The sequence below is a fragment of the Mytilus edulis genome, chromosome 10 (genome assembly GCF_963676685.1).
Source record: "Mytilus edulis chromosome 10, xbMytEdul2.2, whole genome shotgun sequence".
NCBI lineage: Eukaryota > Metazoa > Mollusca > Bivalvia > Mytilida > Mytilidae > Mytilus > Mytilus edulis.
Window position 1 is genome coordinate 68,674,634 of NC_092353.1, and position 16,418 is coordinate 68,691,051.

At 31.0% G+C, this 16,418-nt stretch overlaps 1 long non-coding RNA gene across 1 annotated transcript; it reads left to right on the forward strand.

Moving 5' to 3' along the window:
• Positions 1 to 1,040: 1,040 nt before the first annotated feature.
• LOC139491744 (uncharacterized) lies at positions 1,041 to 8,295 on the forward strand. Its single transcript, XR_011656619.1, has 4 exons — positions 1,041 to 1,322; positions 3,860 to 4,008; positions 7,120 to 7,228; positions 8,228 to 8,295. It is a non-coding gene; the product is annotated as an uncharacterized lncRNA (long non-coding RNA).
• The last annotated feature ends 8,123 nt before the right edge of the window (positions 8,296 to 16,418 follow it).

The window sequence follows — 16,418 nt, forward strand, 5'->3', positions numbered from 1 at the left end:
TAAAACTTTAAGGAATCAAACAAGTAGATCATAGGCCCATTGTTTCTATGTAAAATTCTGTAATTTTTAGAATTAATGGCAACTTTGTCTTAATTTCACATAGATGTATAAATAAACATCCACGTTTATGTTCTTTTTAGAGATTGCTTTGTCTATTTATAACATGCTACATATTTATTGTATGGTTAAATCATAACGATGCTACTGCCTGTCGATACTTATATTTCTGCATTGCACAAGTCAAGTCGTCTTTGTCCATGCCGTTAAAACACTAAATCCCTTGAATGTATTTTTATTGATTTTAGTCTCTGATGCATGATTTATTCATCGTTAATTGTTTAATTGTTCTTGACTTTTAACTAGCTTTTTGTCCCAGGTAAGAGTTCCTCTCTTTCAACATCTTTTTTATACCTACACAGGAAAAATTGCAACATATGTTTATCATATGTTTTCAAAACATATGAAAAACATATGAAAATCATATGTTTTTCATATGTTTAGGACAAACATATGATAAACATATGTTTACAATCATATGTTTACATATGATTTGAAACATATGAAAACATATGTTAGCAAACATATGTTAACATATGTTTTATGACATATGTAAACATATGTTTACAAACATATGAAAAACATATGATTTTCATATGTTTTCATATGTTTTAAAATACATTAATGAAAATTGGAGAAAATGTCTAAATTAGTATTGAAGCCTATCATCCTAACAGCAGAGCTTTCTAATTAATTTAATAAGAATGTAAAATAAGTGAATGAGTTATGATTAATAGATAATAATATGAATAATGAATAAATATTCTTTACTTAGTTTGTTCTTTATTCTAAATTAATTTTTTTATTGATTATCCCATTATTCTCTCTCTGTTCTTTATTATTTATTTTTTATTATTTATTCTGCATTTTTTATTCCCTTTTCTTAAATCCCGAAGTTTGATTCCAGACCCTCGTATTACGTACTTGGCCCGTCGATTTCGAAAACCGGGAAAACTCGGAAATATTTTCACCGTTATCGTTTTGTGCACTATGACGCAAACCATGGACGCTCACGCGATCATCTGCAGCAGTCTACAGCTGTTTATTTAAGTTTTAAGAATAGACAGAGATAGATTCTACTTCTTCTCCTACTTATAAACAGATAAATTGAATTGAGTGACTTGTCGATTAACTAGAAGAAACGGGGGAACGAAACACAGAAATGAAAGTCTAGAGCAAGTCAACGCAACGAAAGTTCGAAATGTCGAAAGTGTTTTGTTTTCATGGATCACGTACATTTATGTACCTTAAAAGGGCAACGAATGGTAAATATAATAATGCACCTTTTTTATTATTATAAATGGCCAAAAACAGGAAAATGTGTGTGCATTTTTCACAAAAAAACTATTTGACTGTTGATTGTAAACCGGAGAACCGGTATATCACAATACCAGCTCTGTCTTGAATATGCTTGATCACCTACATTAGAATTGAGACGAATACAAACAAGACTACTGGTATTCTATAAGATCATACACCAACACATAGCAATCTACCCTAAAGATCTTCTTGTTAAACAGTTAAATCAGACAGTAGAACAAGACATAAACATACCAACCACTTTACACTCGGCCACCAAGGCCTGCCAACAATTATAAGTTAAAATACAAGTACAAATGTAGTCTAAATAATAATGAAGTCTTGAAAGCTATTATACTTAATTTTATTTACATCTATGTCGCGCAACAAACTACAACATGAACTTCTAAATAACAGGCTTCTGACTTGGGACCGAAACATACAGCATGTACAGGATGTGATGGAGTCAAACCAGTTTGTTGGTGCCAAATTAAACCCCCTCCTAACCTTGGATAGTGGTGTGAAAAGGGCTTCACACATTTGCCATCAGATATGTACAAAGCAAAAAGACATCTAACAAAAACATAAACCAGACAGGGTATTTATACATCACCACAGGCACAACAAAAATAACCTCTTTAAGTCCAGATTTGAGAGTTACAAATGTACCTCTTAGTTACTGATAACTAGTTCAAAGCTAACAACAAGTTATTTACCACCAAACCTTGCCTGGTTAAGGTTTATTCCAGATACAAGTAGTAACTACAGCATACAAAATAGTTCAGGTTTTGGTGTAAAATGTATGCAATAATTATAATAGGGCATGAATGAGTCTGCAAGTCTGTGTCTATCAACATGATCAAGGTTCATTTGACCTTGTCTTGATCTCATTTACACTGACCAAATTTAAACATCATTATGTATACATGTACATGTAACTTCAAATTTAAAAAAAGAGTGGAAACAAAAAATCAGCAATTTTATTAATTCATTTGTAAAGGAGCATAACTCTTGAAATGTATAAGTAATTCCTCTAGAATTCAAAACTTGATCTGTGTTACAAAGTGTAAATTTTATGTGGTTTAATATCAGCATTGTGTGTAATTTTCGTTGCATTTGGTAAAAAAAAAACGGAAACTACAATAAGAAAACGAAAACAAAAAAAATCAGTCATTTTTTAATTTGTAAAGGGTATAAATCAAGAACAGTAAAAGTGATGCCACCAAATATGAACTCGATCTGAATTTATAAATGTGGAAATAAGCGGTGTGTATATAAGTTTCATAACATTTGGTTGAGGCAAACTAAAATTAGAGAGAAAAGAACAATAAAAATTCAGCAATGCATAACTGAAGAAAGGTAAAAGTAACACCAGTGACCACCCAATTTTTTGGGACATACAACAAAATGTATGTACTGACGGATGGACAAGGTTAAAATTTAACAAACCCTTGCTTTTCAGTAATTACCAAACTGTCTCATATAAAACATGTACATGTAATACATTAATACATGTCTGTAATAACCATGATAACTAGGCCTTACATGTTATACATGTACAAATGTTACAGCTAAGTTTAATCCCTTGAAATCACTTGTCTCATTGACTAAAGAAGTTACCATGGTTGATTAAAAATGTATACATTTAATTTGAAAATTAGTTATAAAGGCTGTGTATTTAATTACTGCACATATAAAGTTTCAAAAATTCCCTAGTGCACACCAAAAACAATAAATATATGTTACTACCGAAGAAAATTTTAGAAACGAAGAGTTGACAATGGTTGACAACTCATGAAATTATCTGGCATAACAACATGCATGTTATTTTCACTAATAACTTATTTAATATAAATAAAAGATGTGGTATGATTGCCAATGAAACAACTGTCCATATGATAAGAGGCCAAAATGACACAGAAATTAACAACTATAGGGCACTGTACGGCCTTCAACAATGAGAAAAGCCCATACTGCATAGTCAGCTATAAAAGGTCCCTAAATGACAATATAAAACAATTCAAACGAGAAAACTTAGGGCCTTATTTTTGTACAAAAAATGAACACAAAACAAATATGTAACACATATAAAACAAACGACAACCACTGAGTTACAGGCTCCTGAATTAAGTTATCCCCTTGACCATGTACATTTGTACTGTTAACTGATGAAAAAGATTGGCATTATACATTTGTAAATCATAACAAGAACTTATTTAGTCAGAGATCAAATTTAACCACTTTGATACACCATTGAATTCATACAACAGGCATATGGATTTAATAAGATGGATTAGAACATTTAAATAATTTAATACTTTTATATTATACATGTATATATACTAGTATAATTTTTTTCCGGGCAAGTCTAGATCTGTTGGTCTTGTTTTAAAAGATCAAAATAAGCCAATTTTGCCATATAACATGTATCACATGTATAAAAATATTTAAGGCAATTTGTCAGATATTTTAACTTCATTTCATTTTACATTATTTCTTTTAGCATTTTCTATGGAAGTACATGTACTTCAAAAAGAAGAAGCTAAGCAACAGAATGGAATTCTCTGAGGCATTGCTTTCTAGATTATATGATGGATTCATATTGATTTATGTGCATATAAAGAGCAGCCGGCAATTATTTTATGACGAGAGGTATGTACATGTACATGTACATTGTAATAAAAAGGATAACTTTGTTTGAATATTTTGATGTTGTCAGACTATCTACATGTTACACATTTTGATTTCGTGTAAGCTGTGAAAAAATATTTTTTTCTACTGGACCATTTTATTGAAAATAGCATTCACTGGAAGCTCTATATACACTCCATTGCTTGTTCTTTTTATACGACCACAAACAATTTTTGGGGATTGTATAATGGTAAGGTGTTGTCTTTATCTGCAGCGTCCGAATTCGAAGACACATTGGTTTCCGAACAATAACTTAGGTTTAAGTGCATAAATCTTTATGAATTTTGTTTAGAAGGTCCGATACCACAAAAAAAGGTTGGGATGATTTTGGGGATGATGGTCGGAAGTCCCAACCGTTTAGGAATTAGGGGCCCAAAATGGGCCAAAAACAAGCATTTTTCTAGTTTCAGGATAATAGCTTGTTTATAAGTATTTCAATTGCTCTGAAATTGTACCACAATGTTTAAAACCACAAGTACAAGGTTTTGATTCAGTTTAGGGGTCATGGGGCCAAAAACAAGCATTTTTCTAGTTTCCAGACAATAACTTGTGTGTAATTGTATAGATCTCTCTGAAATTGTACCACAATGTTCCATATATAACAAAGGGAAGGCTGGGATAGAGTTTTGGGTTAGTTGCCTAAGATATGCAGGAATTAGGGGCCAAAAAGAAGCATGTTTCTAGTTTCCAGACAATAACTTGTGTTTAAGTGACTCATAGGTGGATTAAGGTGGGAGGCCCAGGCAGCCCTGCCCCCTCCCCCCCCCTCTTTTCTGGGAAAATTTTGGTTGATTATATAGGGAAACACTGAAGCATGTCCGGATCAGTCCCCCTCTTAGGCAGTCACTGGGCCCCCACATATGGAAATTCTGGATCCGCCATTGAGTGTATGGATCTCTCTGAAATTGTACTACAAGGTTCCATACTACAAAAGAAAGGATGGGATTGAGTTTTAGGGTTATTGCTCCAAGGGGGATTTCAATAAGTTGAGGGGGGGGGGATAGTTTGTTTACAAATTTTTTAAGGGATTCCTTTTTTTTTCAAAATTTTTCAAATTTTTGATTTTTGAAAAGTTTCATGCAATAATGTTCAGCAAAGTAAGATCTACAATGGTCAACATAACCAAATTTTCAATGGACCCCTTAAGCAGTTGTTGCCCTTTATAGTCAATTTTTAACAACTTTCTCGTAAATTTTGCAATCTTTTCCTCTTTTGTGTTTTGAGCAAGAACTAAAGAAGATAAAGAGAAACTTAACAGGCTATTAATGAAATATGTTTGCAGGAGTTTTGCCTCTTGGAAATAGATATTTAATTTGTAAGGAATTGCATCCCACACATGTCTACTTTTCTTGTAGATTATTTTTATAATTTATGAAAAATGTAAAAAAAAAAAGAACATACTTATTTGTTGTGGTTATTGCTTTTTGACAGCAAATTTTATATATCCATCAATTGGTGAGGTACATTGAAACACTGTTCTTTTATTAAATGCATGAAGTATACAGATGGTAACACAAATGACCACATGTTATGTTCATGAGTTTAATATTTATATATATAGAATTAATTGCATAACAGTGTGGTCAACAGTAAAACGTTTGTAGGTTGTAACTTGTTTGTCAACGGCTATGATTTTATGCTCACCCAGTCTGTCAGAGGCCTTCCAGTGGGGATTGAAATATTCACTTGTTACACATTCTGATACATAAAATGAAACTTTCATTTTACAAAGCTTGAAAGGAATTTGTTTTAAATATTTATTATAATCATCACATACAACCGTGTCATTTATAAGAATAATAATGTTCAGAGATGATATTATTTAATAATAATAAAAAAAAAATAGGTTTATCCATTGTAAAAAAAACTATTAAGTTGATGGGGTTAATTCACAAAATATCTCATTGATTAAGAGCACAACTACTTCTACGGTGTGATCATTTAAGAATGGCCTACTATTTATTCAATGCGTATACATGTGGGTTTTGTTTGTGAAGAGTTTTGGATAATTAAAAAATCATTTGATTTCTTTGTTTAATACCATAAAACGATTCATTCTATCAGATATTTGTCACTTTGGCTTATCTTCAAGTCCAACACAATTTTTCACGTTTCTTACAAAACTTATATTCTTGTGATGTATTCTTTTGTTGAAAAAAAAATGTATAGATATAGATAGATATAGGAAGATGTGGTATGAGTGCCAATGAGACAACTCTCCTCCCAAGTAATAATTCATAAAAGTAAACCATTATAGGTCAAGGTACGACCTGCAACACGGAGCCTTGGGTCACACCGAACAGCAAGTTATAGAGGGCCCCAAAACTACTAGACTAGGTGTAAAACCATTCAAACGGGAAAACCAACGAGAAACGAAAAACACATATGAACTACATAAACAGACGACATCATGCATTGTAACTTTTAAAGCCAATTAAGTAAAAAAAATAATCTGAAAGAACGTGCGATATCATATTAGGAAAATTGATGGTCAAACCATAACAAAAAATCAAGTAAAGAATTTTAAGTATTCAACCTTTATAGCTTGCTGTTCGGTGTGAGCCAAGACTCCGTGTTGTAGGCCATTTTTATTTATTTTCAAATTACAAAGGTTATTCCTGATTAGTATTTTTAATTATTTTATTTAGGCGTTTAGAACCTTTGGTGACCTCACAGTTTAAATTTCTATGATAAGTACGTCGTGAGCAGTGGGCATTACAGACGAACGTTCACCTAATTTTCCCCAGTCAATGAATGGCCATAGCTACACTGTTATGAATTTCATTCTATGTTGTATTTCAACAATTTTGCCTATGAAACAGCAAATCAAGATTTAATAAACCAGAGTTAATGCCTAAATGGATTTTTTTAAACTTAGGCAGAAGAATAGTTTTTTATATATACATGATATATGAAAAGTTCATGCGATACATATATTTGTTGATTGTTTATAAATTAATTGTTTCCATTAACTCAAAAGTAAAAGTATTAATTAGTGAGCATCAGTTCATACTACATGTACATTTAGTTTTTGTCTGGACTTTTGGATTAACTTTAAATTTATAATTTTAGCTTGTTACCAAATGAAAGGAAAGTGCAGTATTAGAATCACTGAGGTACATGCTATGGTGTACATGTACATGTAGGTGCAGATGTCCTGTAAAAAAAACCTGGTACCAAAGTAAGTTCATATGTAGAATTGTATTTGATTTAAATAATTTAATGTTATCTATTCAAAACTTTTCAAAGTGTAATTGTACATCATGTATACAGTTGTTTATTTTTCTGTCATTTTGATGTCAAGTATGCATCGAGGAATCCTTACCAGTCTCATCTGCTTCTGCTGCACACGCATGAGAAATGAGAAGCTCAAATAATTATAGCATTTGCATCACAGACCGTATATTATGAATTGTATATTTAACATGATCAAAAGTTGTTCTTGTCTTGAATGTATACATTAAATATTTGCCACTGTACCTTAAAATAAACAAGAAAAATTAATTTGATAATTTTCTTTTAACCGTAGAGCGTTTTTAAAGAACTAGAATATTGATATAAGGAGATGGCGTATGATCCTCAATGTGACAACTATCAATTAAAAAACTAAAGAACGAAGATAAAACATTTACTGGTCACTGTTCAGCAATGAACAATAATCAAAATCCATACCATAAAGTAACCTTTAACTTGTTTAAGAATGCAAAATGTGAACCATTGAAAAATTAAAACTACATATTGTATGGCAGACATTAATTAATATGTTTATAGAATGATTGTAAGGTGTTTATACTTGTCTTGCAGGTGCAATTCTTGCCAGATTTTATAAAACTTATACTATACTTTAATATCAGCAATATCTTGGTCAAGTTCACTACTTTTGACCGATTGACTATTTTCAAAAGAGTTATGCCCCTTGAAAATATTAAATAAAGGAAAATGGCCTTGTAAGCGCTCTCATCGGTTCAATATTTTTATAAAACACATAGTATACTGTAAGTAATGCCCTTGAAGGTCTGTTTGAAATATTTCGTATACAAGAAAAAGAAGTTTTTTTCAAAGCACACTTTTTTATTTATAATTTTATTCAAGTGCCTTTTTTTAATTATTGCGCCTTCCTAAATAAAATATGTGCAACTCAGTGGACATTGAAACTCTGTTCTGTTATTTTTATTTTCAGGAACTGAAAAGTAAAGAAACAGAACCAAAGAACATTCATTTTAAATTAATACAATATTGAACTCAAAAGTCAATCTAGTTGTCTTTCTTAATTATAGATATAAATAGATGTGGTATTAGTGCCAATGAAACAACTCTCCATCCAGGTCATAATTTGTAAAAGTAAAATATTACAGGTCAAAATACAGTTTTCAAAACAGAGCTCACACAAAACAGCAAGCCATTAATGGCCACAAAAGCAGCAGCATACACTAGCACCTGTAATAGCTAGCAGTGTACAATTACAATTACATATCAATGTGTATGGTGATATAGCAATAGAAATATCACATCCATCAGAGGGAAATAGAATATAGACAATAGAAATATCACACATCAGAGGGAAATAGAATATAGACTGTCACAATAGAAATATCACAGAAATCGGAGGAAAATAGAATATAGACAATAGAAATATCACATACATCAGATTAGAATAGATTATCAACAATAGAAATGGTGTATGTCACAGAGACAAACATACGAAAATAGAATATAGACAATAAAATTTGATATGTCATAGAGATGAAAATAGAATATAGACAATAGAATTAGGGTATGTCAAAGAGGCAAACATAGAATGGGATATGTCAAAGAGACAAAACCATGAAAATAGAATATAGACAATAGAAATGGGATATGTCAGAGACAAAAATATGAAAATAGAACATAGGCAATAGAAATGAGTATGTCAAAGAGACAAAAATATGAAAATAGAAGAGACAACAACTTAATAAAAAAAAGTTTTACTAGATATACAATACAAATTATGGAGCACTGACTGTGATAATTATTTTTCTGCATAAAGGAATGCTAATGTATACAGTTGCTTTTTATTTGTTAAGAGCTTTTGATTTTGCCATGTATTTTCTGTGGAGTCAAGTATTTGGGGTTATTAAAATCATCATATTGAAGTATTTACACTCAAAATGAGTTCCTGACAGAAAAAAAAGATGATGAAGAAGAAAAACATCAAAAACATTACCATTAAAAACAAACCAAACAAAAATACATATACATGAAAAAATAAATGCATTTGAAAAATTAAAAAAAAAAACATAAAAAAAATATTTATTTAGGTCCAATATAAAAACATATGAAAACATATGTTTGGGCCGAACATATGAAAACATATGTTTAGGCCAAACATATGAAAACATATGTTTAGGTCTGGGATGAAAACATATGAAAAACATATGTTTATAAAAAACATATGAAAAACATATGTTTTTCATATGTTTACATGCATGAAAAACATATGTTTTTCATATGATTTTAGAAACATATGTTTTTCATATGTTTAACATATGTTTTTCATATGATCAAAAACATATGTTTTCATGTCGGGCCTAAACATATGTTTACATATGTTTTCAAACATATGAAAAACATATGTTAAACATATGAAAACATATGTTGCAATTTTTCCTATGTACCTGTAACACAATAGTATCATGCTTGTCACTTAAGTTTAATGACAGCTGTATGAAATGTTGTTTACTATTGATATTTATTTCACAATGTTGTCCATTATATTTACATTTGTTATGTTACTATTTTAGGAAGATGGAAGAACAGCTTTACATTATGCTGCAGAGGAGGGAAGACTAGAAGTCACAAAATGTATATTAGCCCTAGGGGGTATCAGTCCTCTAGTCAGAACACATCAGGTAATATTTATTTCAAAGGCCTAGTGTTCAATTAAGTAATGAATAACTAAAATGGTGTTAAATATATATAAAAAGGAAGATGTGGTATGATTGCCAATGAAACAATTATCCACAAAAAACCAAAATGACGCAGACATTAACAACTATGGGTCACCGTACGGCCTTCAACAATGAGCAAAGCTCATACCGCATAGTCAGCTATAAAAGGCCCGATAAGACAATGTAAAACAATTCAAAGGACAAAACTAACGGCCTTATTTACGTTAAAAAATTAACGAAAAATAAATATGTAACACACAAACAAACGACAACCACTGAATTACGGGCTCCTGACTTGGGACAGGCACATACATAAATAATGTGGCGGGGTTAAATTATATGCTTGATCAAATGAATATTTATTTTCTACATCTTTTAAGGTTATTGTTAAAGTCATATGATCTTTTGAAATAAACAAAAGAGATTCATATATTTGATATGATTGATTGCACCAAAACCCTAGATCTAGCAAACATTGTTTTCGATGAGTAATCAGCAAACGACACATATTGTGATAATTAAACGTTATTGACCGACAACTTAGTTTAGTAAAATTGCATGCATTGATGATCATCCCAAGCAACTCGTTTCATATGACACAAAATAAGATAAAGTTCGAGTGTCACTTACTTGATTGCAATCTATACAAGTAAAAAATACAGAGAAGATAGAGAAGCATATTGGTTTTGCGTTCGATAGGTCAACTTTCAAGGTCACTAATGAAAATAAATATAAAAAATATAAAAATAAAAGTTTATCTGTATTTATAACGTGACTTGGAATGAAAATCAAGCAAATGGAAGCATATGAAAATGTAAAATGCGTAAATACGTAAATGAAATAGACGAAAAGACATCGTATGTATAGCATTAATTTTGGATGTTCCTCATACACTATAAATTACTGGTGACCAGATCTAAATATTGACTAATAAAATTAAAAAACAAAACAAAAAAAAAACCAATCGGTTTCTTCTTATTAATTGTAAAATATGTGCAGCAAAATACTTCAAAGTAAATAATAGTAAAAGCAATATACATTTTTGACTGTATTTCAGGATAAGACTCCATATGATCTTGCAGCAGCAAGACCTTTCGGGCAAAATAGAAAAGTAATGGAGTTCTTACAGGTACACATTTTTTATGATTACAAATGCTTCACCCAAGAAAAAGCAGTTACAAATTAATTAACAAATGCAAAGATCAGTAAATATATTCAAGTTCCGCTATAAGAAAAGCCACAACCAGCTATGGTATATCACGACCTTTTTTTTAACATCTTTGATTTAAGTCTACTTGAAAGTTCTCAATACAAAGTTAAATCATGACTTAGATTTGTTACCAGATTTGATCTATGATCTTAAACTTCCAGCCATCCAACAGTGGTTATCCACACTGTAGTAGAGATTGATTTGATTACTGCTTAGGTAATTGGTTAAATAACAATAACGTTATGAATTGTATAATTAAATAAAATATATGATTATACCATTTCTCAAAGTTACTAAATAAATAAAAATGATATTTGCAAGTAATCATGATTATAATGAATTAAAAAATAATCCATTTTAAATAAGCCAATGCATAAAGTTATAACTGTAGCACTTTTTTAAGAAAGGATTTTGTTTGATACGTTATGCATCCTACTTTGTATAGAATCACTATGATTCAAACAAAAGTTCTCTGAAACTGACATTATCAAGATGCTTGATTTCTTAATTGACAACATATTTGTAACGTTTGGAGGACGTGTTTTTCAACAGATTATCGGAATTCCAATGGGAACCAATTGTGCCCCTCTTCTTTGAGACTTGTTTTTTTATTATTATAAGGCTGATTTCATACAGGAACTTCTTAGGAAGAAAGATAAGAAGTTAGCAATATCCTTTAACTTTATGTTCCGCTATATAGATGATGTTCTATCCCTAAATAATACGAAATTTGGTGACTATGTTGCACGAATCTATCCCATCGAACGAGAGATAAACGATACTACAGATACAGTTAAGTAGTCTGCCGCATATCTTGACTTACATCTAGAAATTGACAATGAGGATCGGTTGAAAACAAAACTTTATGACAAAAGATCTGGTTTCAGCTTCCCAATTGAGAACTTTCCATTTCTATGTAGCAACATTCCAGTAGCGCCTGCATACGACGTATATATCTTCCAATTGATACGATATTCACGGGATTGTATTTCCTATCATGATTTCCTTGATAGAGGATTGCTGCTCACTAAGAAGCTATTAAACCAAGAGTTTCAAATGGTGAAGTTGAATGATTCCTTCGTAATTTTTATGGACGCTATCACGAGTTGGTTGACCGTTATGGAATAACCGGTTTACAGATGATATGTTCCTTATGTCGTAACTACAATACCCTTCCCTTTTCACGAATGTGACCTACCGAATTAGACTATTTACCGGATTTGTAATACCATAAGGAGCTCGACAGGTGCTACTGCTTACCCTTCCGGAGCTCCTGAGATCACCCCCAGTTTTGGTGGCGTTCATGTTGCTTAGTCTTTAGTTTTATATGTTGTGTCTTCTGTACTATTATTTGTCTGTTTGTCTTTTTATTTTTAGCCATGGCGTTGTAAGTTTATTTTTAATCTATGAGTTTGACGGTCCCTCTGGTGTCGTTCGTCCCTCTTTTATCAAATATTAGTAATAACTTTAAAAAAGAGGGACGAAAGATACCAAAGGGACAGTCAAACTCATAAATCTAAAACAAACTGACAACGCCATGCCTAAAAATGAAAAAGACAAACAAACAACAGCACACACGACACAACATAGAAAACTAAAGAATAAACAACACGAACCCCACCAAAAAACTAGGGGTGATCTCAGGTGCTCCGGAAGGGTAAGCAGATCCTGCTCAACATGCGGCACCCGTCGTGTTGCTTATGTGATAACAAATCCGGTAAAAAGTTTAATTCGGTAGGTCACATTCAGGAAAGGGAAGGGGATTGTAGTTACGACGTAAGGAACATATCTAAGAAATTTAAGCTTCATCACTTTAATGAACCACAAAGATCCAAAACATGAACTTTTTGTCACTGGATAATGCTTATCACACTTTATTATCATAAATCTCTAAAATGTTTCGACTTCGATTGGATAACGGTTTGTTAAGAGGCTTGGTTGCTGTTTTTCTGTTGTCTTCCAGACTTAATATGTATTTCAGGGTGCACTCTCTGGAAAATGAACTATAGATAAAATAAAATTACCAGTGCATACCAAAAATTATGATTAGTATTGATTAAAAAACCCTAAACCTAATAAAAGTATTGAAAATTTTTACCATTTTAAATGGCTTTATTTAAACTAACATTTTGTTATATTAAACAATACATTTGTCACATTTTTGTTTGTGCTAATAAGATAATTTTATTCATTGCATGATTCATCTTTTATCATATTGTCCATAGGTACAGTTACCCACAATTGGCAATTTATTAAAATACCTTAATGGTATCATACCTGTTAATTCAACGGTGACAATAATCAAAATATTAACAAAGCACTTTAAGTCAGGGTTAAAGACATGTATTATTTGAATATGATAGTCAATTTCAAATATACATCTTTTAAATGTGAATACCTGTACAATATGTTTTACTTAGGCTAATGAAGACTTATAATACTGTAACATTTTATTTTTACAGAGGTGAATAGATCAATTAAGTCTAAAAGTTTAAAAGTGGCATAACTTATTTTCGAAAATCCTATGTTCAATAAAAGAGTTCTTCCTTGAAGAAAAATGTATATATAATCAGAACAAAAAATAAATTCACTATTTTCTTTTTGATTAAAAAGACAAGAGCGTGTTAATCCTTTTCACTTCAAATCTCAATAATTTTAGAAAAGTAGATTTTTCAATCCTATAAACTAATTATATTATTCATATTTCATTTGGATTATTCAATGAAATTTAAATTCAGGGTAAATAAAGGCAACAGTAGTATACCGCTGTTCAAATGTCATAAATCCATTGAGAGAACACACATTCTTGTTACAAACTAAAACCGAGGGAAACACATCAGCTATGAGGGGAAAACATCGAAAGAACAGAAACGAATTATAAGATATCAACAGCCATATTCCTGACTTGGTACAGGACATTTAAAGATAAAATCATTGGCCGAACCAGGTTTTGTGGCTAGCCAAACCCGGGCTTTATGGCAGTGTTAAACTACCGATAAAATGACAACAATAATTTACAGGAATACAGTAAAAATAAATGCAAGAACACTCAGGACTGAGAAAAACATCAATAAATAATATAATATTAAATTTCGACATATTAACGACATAATAACAACGAATACCTAAAATAATTTAGGACAGTATACAAAAAACAGCATAATAAAATTACGCACTATGCGTCACATGTATCAACACCAAATATTGTTTTCATGAACTTCAAATTAATCTTATAAATCAAACATAGTATGATAAAAATCCTTACCTTGAGATGTATAAAAAAAATATGAAGTTGTCTTTGTATGTTCAGATATAACAGCTGTACTTTGACTTTTCAACATGTTTCCTTAGGCAAAATAAAGTACTCCAAAATAGTTTGACCTGACAAATCTGATCCCTTTTCACAATGAACATACCTTTAGCATATTTTGTGCCAAAGCCTTTTGGAATGAAAAAAAAACTAAATTTATATACTGTTGAGTTTTACTTAATACACACGTCAATCTTTCAATATGTAATGAAGCCCTGACAAAACAAGTTTAAAAAAACAAATATGCCATCACTACATTCTGATGTTATCTTGTTTCTTGTAATGACTTCTTTTTCTATTGTAACACATAAATATCAATCAAGTTGTTTTACAACCAAACATTTTATAAAAGATTAATATTGAAGTAGCTTGTTTTGAAAAAAAGACTTACCATTTTCGATCTATGAGTCTGACTGTCTCTCTGGTATATTTCGCCCCTCTTTCGGTGACGAAACATGCGTCTGGCGTAAATATAAAATTTCAATCCTGGTATCTATGATGAGTTCATTGATAAATGTTTTCCCCTTTTGACAACTTGATTACATGTATAAAACATATACTGGAAAATAATTATTTTCTTAAGATTTTGCAACATGTTACGTTGTGTACATAATGACTTTTAACTTCTTTATCGTTAAACTACATTTAGTTAGAACATGAATGAAACGGAAAATCATGAGCGTGTTTTTTTTTAATGCTGATATATTTTAACTTCGATTTATATAAACAGGAATGTATAAGAAATTTTCAGCGAATGCAGTAGTGCACTTGAAGTCAGAAAACCATTCGCCCATGATACATATGCGTACCCCAACTCAAACACAGCATTCATTTCATTTCAGTTTCTTTCGATATTTAAAGCTGAATATTGAATTGTATCTAGAACATTGAAAAAAATCTCATCACATCATGTGAAAAAGGCATCACATAATTTCTTTAGGCATCTATTTTGATGTAACAGAAGTGTGACTGGTTACCTCGTTACAAAGGTGACTGCTTAAATGTGTTAAGAAATATAGGTCAAACGTTTGGGTGGATTTTGAAACAATTTAACGAAAATGACCGCTGATTTGAGGGGACCGTCAGGCAGGTTTGACTGAACCTTAGTTTTATAACTCATGACTTTTCTCTATCCGATGTAACACGTTGTATTATGTATATACTTCATAGCTTATTAATAAAAGTAAGAAACAAGCTAGAATAGATTAATCGCATTGGGAACAAGATAGTTTGTTACTAGTGTATTTATTTTATTTCGTATTTTATGATGTAATTCTATTCTATTTTAAAAAAACATTGCAAGAAACTTTTTTTTCTTATTGACTTGTTATAGTTACTCAAGACCCTTTTAAACATAATTTTATATACTTTACAGTTTATTAAATATTTTAATCTAATAGGAAGTTTCAGAATCCATTTTTACTAAACTCAAGCAGTTAGATAGAAATGATTTCCCGGATCTTGTAGCTCAGGGAACATTCGCTTCCTACGAAAACAGGGTGTATTTGGCTGGACCTTGTAACATTGGAAAATCTTCGCTTGCAAGTATTCTTATTGGCGAAGCAATTCCAAAGAAATGGTTTTCGACTGATGGATTAATTATTCATTTTGGTAGAAATGGCATCGACTTACAACATCGAAAGATGATTCCATTGAAAAAAGGTATGTATTCCATGTGTCTATATGCCTTTTTGTGTTTCTTTATTACATAAACATAGGTCTTATACATTCTGTCATTAAGTTATTGTGCCATGGTAAATTTTTGTTTACATATTTGTTTGTTTTTATAGTGATAAAGATAATAAAACAGTGTTGGCTGCTGTACCCCTATTTTTGATATTGTTACCTATTCACACATCGTTGTCAATATAATGGATTAATATGCGACTGTCATACAAGTGAGAGGTTTAGCTAGCTATAAAAC